We start from the raw sequence: 6,000 nt of genomic DNA, 5'->3' as shown, positions 1-6,000 counted from the left end.
AAAACGAAAATGGAAAAAAAAGGGCTGCATCATTAAGAGGTTAAAGGGGCTGTGATCAAGCGGCGTGAGTTATCACAATCTATGATTTTACCTCCGATACTCTGGCCACCCGGCGACCTCTAGTGAGCACAGTGCCACTGACTACTGCCACATCACCTGCCCAGCAGTGCTGCACTCACTAGTGGCCGCCGGGTGTCTGATGAAGGAGGCACAAAGACTTTGTAGGTGAGAGGAAGCGCGGTATCTTCTGAAATCTGCTGCAGAAGACTCTTATTTTGTGGAAATGCTGCAGAGTTTTCCACAGACTTTTCCCATCGTTTACGGTACATGTAAACATACCCTAATGCTGGGTCCACAGGGGGCTGATTTGCTGAGAAATATCTGCAGCGCATATTCTGCAGCAGATCAATAGCAGAAAATCTAACTCAAAACCCACACCATTTGGTGCAAGTCTTATCACATATTTTTATGTGGAATTCAACCCCTCATTGAGAAGCAGTAAATTCTGCAGCAGGAACTACGATAAAATTGACATGCTGCAAAATTAAATTCCGCACCGCATGTCAATTTCCGCATGGGTTTTGTGCAGGTTCTTCCCGCAGCTTGTGGACAAGATTTTCAAAATATCCACTTTGCGGATACTGTAAATGCTGTGGAATTTCCGTGCGGAGGGTCTGCATGGAAATTCCAGGGTAAATTCACCTCGTTAGGACCCAGCCTAAATGGATTTCCAAGCAGCGCCCGCCGTGATACATTGGGGTCGGAGAGGAAGCAGGTGCTCTGACCCCTGTGCAGTGGCCGGCACTGGTAATTGCAGGTGCCGCTCTCAGTGAAATCAATGGGACCTATGCTTCTAACTGCAGGCTGGGGTCCTCTTTGTTTCAATGAGAGCTACACTTGCAATTACGAGCGCCGGAGACGACACAGAGCTGCGTTTTTGCTCCGACCCCTGATCATCTGGTCGTGTAGCAATCTGATGTATATTTTGTGATTGTTGGGTTGCAGAAACTGGGCACAATGCAACCACAATTCACTTACATTAGGATGCAAAACAGCAGGCGCATTATGCAATTCTTGGCCATTCAACATGTGTAACAGCCAAAGCTACCATGTAGTCGTAACCTAAATGTGGAGAAACAAGACTGAAATGTATAAACATTTGCTAATCAATATTTCAGTGTGACACTAGTAGTAATATGCAATAATATCAATTTCCAACGTATATGGTCGTAATCCAGGACTCCTATGGTAAGTCACACAGTAAGGGGTCATGAGCCACAGGTTGGCGGTGGGCTGCTCCAAAAGACAGCAGGCACTGCACTACTAACCAAAGCAGGACTGAAAGCTTACACAGGTATATGCTGTCTGCATATTACACTCGTAATACACAGTGTGCAGCAAGTATGCATGTAACGTGTATTTACTGTGCATTTTATAATGGGCATATTACTCACAAAAAACGGACATGTTGTGTTTTTTTGCATGCATATAAAACACAGCTTTGAATGGCGCAATGTAAATCAATAGTCTTTTAGCACTGTGTATTACGCACATAAAAAAGGACCGATCCTAGGGCCACTAGTTCTATTCTTGCTTTTATATACATCCAGACTGACTGATTTTTCTAATGACAACAGAACCCCTTTAACTTATTAAAGGGGTTGTCCCGCGCAAGCAAGCAGTGTTAAGCACTTCTGTATGGCCATATTAATGCACTTTGTAATATACATCGTGCATTAAATATGAGCCATACAGAAGTTATTCACTTACCCCCTCTGGTGTTGGCGTCCCCGTCTCCATGGCGCCGACCGAAGCCTTCTTCTCCCTCGATTAGACGCGCTTGCGCAGTCTCCTCTTCTGTTCTGTTGAATGGGGCCGCTCCGGCTGGCTCGCGCCGCACAGGTCAAATGGGTTCTTCCCAGCTGACGCAGTGCTGCTCACTTGGAGTTTTATGTAGAGTGGACAATTGTAAAAAACAATGCACAATTTTTATTCAGATCTTTATTGAAAAGACACAAGATGCAGGCAAATATTTGGATTTGGGAAGAAACAAATCAGAACCTGGTAACATTCTTACATAAAATTAGTACACAAATGATGCTGTTAATAGGAGGGAGGAGCCGGATGCTCTGATAGCAGTTGTTCAACATTTGGCTTCACATTAGTGAGGTGTAGTCTCACATCTCCACGTCCATGGATTTGCAATCAATTTTCTTTTTTTTTCGTAAGAAGATTGGCAACCGCGCTAAAACCCCTTTCCACGAGGTATGAAGATGGAAAAGCTATCAAAAACTTTCTTGCGATAGTCCATAATGCAGGATAAGCAACAGGTACGCGCGATTCATTGCTGCCGGTATGAAAACTTGTAGATGAACCTAGCCCACCACAAAGCAGATGGGTATAGATCGCGCAAAACCTCTTGGGCTCTGGCGGATCACGTGAAAACGGTGCGCAGTAGAAACGTTATAGGTAAATTAGCTACTGCGCAGGTCTGTTTTGTCTATAGCCAGAGACCAAGACGTTTTGCCGGAACGCAACGTAAACAATTTAATGAAATATCAAAGAGGTAAGTCATTTCTATGTCTACTATAAGTATTATGTACACAATCTGTATTATGTCATTTACAGAACGCCTAAATGTTCATGATGACCTGCCTAAATGGAGTCTTCTCACATGGACCCCCATTTACATCTTGTGCACCCCCAATTATTTTTCTTGCTGACATGGACCCCCAGCAAGTCAAAATCGACCCATGGGGGTCCATATAGACCACTTTGGGAACCTCTGCTTAAGACTCACCATTTTAAAACTAACAATTTTTTTCTAGCATGCATTTTGCTTGTTAGGAGTAAAGTGAAATCTCTGAATAGACACAAAGCACCCATGCTACTTCGGCAGCTTCCTGCTCTTCCGTCATGAACCGCAGAGCTGCGATCCGTTGTGGATACAACCCCACAATCATTGGGAAAGGCTCTTCTTAAAGTGATTAACAGTCTGTTCTGATATTGCCTTTTTAGGTTCCTGTCACGGTGTGCTCATTGGACCTGTAGTTCTATGGGTTTCCAGGAGCACACTTCCACAGGTGTGGAATGATTGAGCTGACTGGGTGCGGAGTTCTCCAGCCAATATCACCACCAGTCTGCTGCAGATAAATATCAGCCCTGCTCGCTAGAAGGGGCTAGTAATTTCTCTTTCTCCTCATTCCTCTCATAACCCTGGTGTTTTGAGTCATGCAAGTGTTGCTTGGTGTTACTGCATGTATGAGGTTCTAGGTGGAATTCTCTTGTCTGTTTGTGTGAACAGTGTCCTGTTCTGCTTCTATGCCGTTTTCCATTTATGGTGAGTCAGGCCCCTAGGTTCCAGCATGGGACTGTCCGTATTGGGATGATTGCTTATGCTTGCCGGTAGGACTCCCGGTGGTTTGAGTTGTCTTGTTAGTAGGGACTCACTAGACAATGAATACCCTTGTCGTGGGCTCGTGAGCTTAAGTGTTTTGGCCAAAATACAAACCAATAACTTGTATGTACTTTAGCTATTCCATCTGCTTGTACGTGTTGGTATTTTAAGTAAGTGTTTTAGCATTTCTCAGTCCTTGCTGGATGTCTGTTCGCAAGTACCATTTGCAGTTCACTTTATTTTGGTTTACAATTATTGCATGCTTAAACCAGACGTGACAGTCCCACTCCATTGCTGTAATGAGATTTGTCATTTTGGCCTTGTAGCATGGATTAAAGAGGATGACCAGTGATTTGATGGTTTGATGTGGGCTATGTAACGGTCCTTCTACAAGCACTGCAGCATAAAAGCACTCATGCCTCAAACTGCCTAAGGGTGATGGCCCACATTCCTTGGGGTTGGCCTAAGAGTGTCCTTTGGTAGATCCTGATGTCCACATAGAATAGCTGGGGTTAATAATGCCTTCAGACTTATATTATCCCACTTCTCTATAGTTTTCCCATGGGTAGAGAAACGTGTTGGAGAAGATGCTCCCCTTTCTTGTCCAGTCACCCACTTGCGGTATTGAGGAATGACGGACTGGCCAGACAGTTGGGAGATTAGCATACCTTCCTCCTCCTGTGAGAAAAACAAATCATTGTCTCTAAGGCCTTGTAGCATCTTGCTCCTATTTTACATCTCCAGGAATGCCTTCATAGGTAAGAGGGTAAAAGTGTGATTACCCTAACTGGTAATTATTTTTTTTCGAACCCATGATGGTACACGGTTATCCCACCACCGGAAAAAAAATATACGTTTTTTTTATTTGTATATGTATGTATTCAGGAATCCATTATGATGTCACAATGCATAGGTAGCAGGTGATAATATCCAGAAGCCCATCATGATGTGATAATGTATGCTTAGGTGATGGTATGCAGTAGTATTGCTCGTTTTGATTGTCCGGGTAATAAAATCGATTTTTTTTTTTTTTTTTTTTCTTTCCAAAATAGGGTACGTCCTACTTGATTTTTGGTTAAATTCAAGGGAAAAAGGAATTTCCCATAATGCCTACTACAGACGTCAGTGTGCAGCCAATCAGCAGCCAGGGTGCTTGATGATGTCACCAAATGTATCCTTCATCTTGTATGACGTGTGTCTGTTCCAGCCTCCTGATTGGCTGGAATCGGCATGTGACGGGGGCGGAGCTACGCGATGACACGTACAAGGGGGCGGAGCCAAAACGCCGATGCTTCCGAGCCGAAGGGAGAAGATCCATCTGCGCAAGCGCGTCCAAAAAAGCAAGAAGACACCGAAATTAGACGGAGCCATGGCGACGGGGACGCTAGCAACGGAGCAGGTAAGTGAATAACTGCTGTATGGCTCATATTTAATGCACGATGTATATTACAAAGTGCATTAATATGGCCATACAGAAGTGTATAACCCCACTTGATTTCGCGAGACAACCCCTTTAAGGTTGAGGTGTCAAATAGGAGCAATAACAGACACTTAGGGCTCCTGTCCACGGGTGATAGTTCATTGCGTTCTCCGCGGCGATAATACGGCCGAGGGTAACGCAGTGAACGCTTTCCATATCATTGCTATGGAAAGTGCAGCCCCGACGTCCATGAGCAGAGAATCATTGTGATTCTCCGCTCGCAGGATTCAAATCGCGGCATGCCATGATTTGCTGCGATTCTCTGCGGTGAGCCTATCTGGCAGATAGGCTCAGCACGGAGATCTGACAGCTCTCCCTCCTGCTCCACCACGGCGGAATATCGCTAGCGATATTCCGTCACGGCTGTGGACAGGGTACTTACTTCGAAGTAAGTGGCCCCAAATGTTGTTCAAAATCACCAGTCCAGCCACTATCAATTATTTGCAGGCCTTATGCAGCTAGCAGTGGGGTGAGAATTCAATTACACTGTGCCAAACAGGGACAGCTGACAAATATACAAACTCTACTGTGTAGCTTTCTGTTCTCACATATATTGGCCAGGGATTGTGGCTTATTTAGCTCGCAATGGGTTTTGGTTAATATAAAACACACAGTGCTTGTTAGCAGCCTCAGATATTGTTTAGTCACGGGTCAAACAACTAGGAATTATTTGCAGGTCTGGCACAGCTAGCAATGGTTTTCTGCTGAAAAGTAACATACAACTACTCTAAAGTGGGAAACGAAGAGAGACGCAGGTCAGCACCCAGGCCTCTATAACTAGCCTGTAGTGTTGTGGCCGAATTGATAGGCACATTTCAGGTTTTATGTAATCGGGTATGCTGATTTCAAAAATCAACACGAAAAAATTCTCTGAAAACTGGAACACCTCCCTAAATGACCGGAAAAACTCGTGCCTTGTCCTCCGAGCGTGCTCGGGAGGGGGGAGTGGCAGGGGTGAGCAGCGGGTGGTAGCGGGGGGGGGGGGGGGGGGAGAGAGAGATCGATCACTCTCACCCCCGCTGCCCCCCCTCGAGCATGCTCAGAGCAGATGGCAGTTGCTCAAGATGAGCAAGGCTCGCTCGAGTAACTGACCTTACCGAGCGTGCTCGCTCATCTCTAATTG

This window comes from Eleutherodactylus coqui, chromosome 5 (assembly GCF_035609145.1).
Source record: "Eleutherodactylus coqui strain aEleCoq1 chromosome 5, aEleCoq1.hap1, whole genome shotgun sequence".
Lineage (NCBI taxonomy): Eukaryota > Metazoa > Chordata > Amphibia > Anura > Eleutherodactylidae > Eleutherodactylus > Eleutherodactylus coqui.
This window is presented reverse-complemented; position numbering follows the sequence as displayed.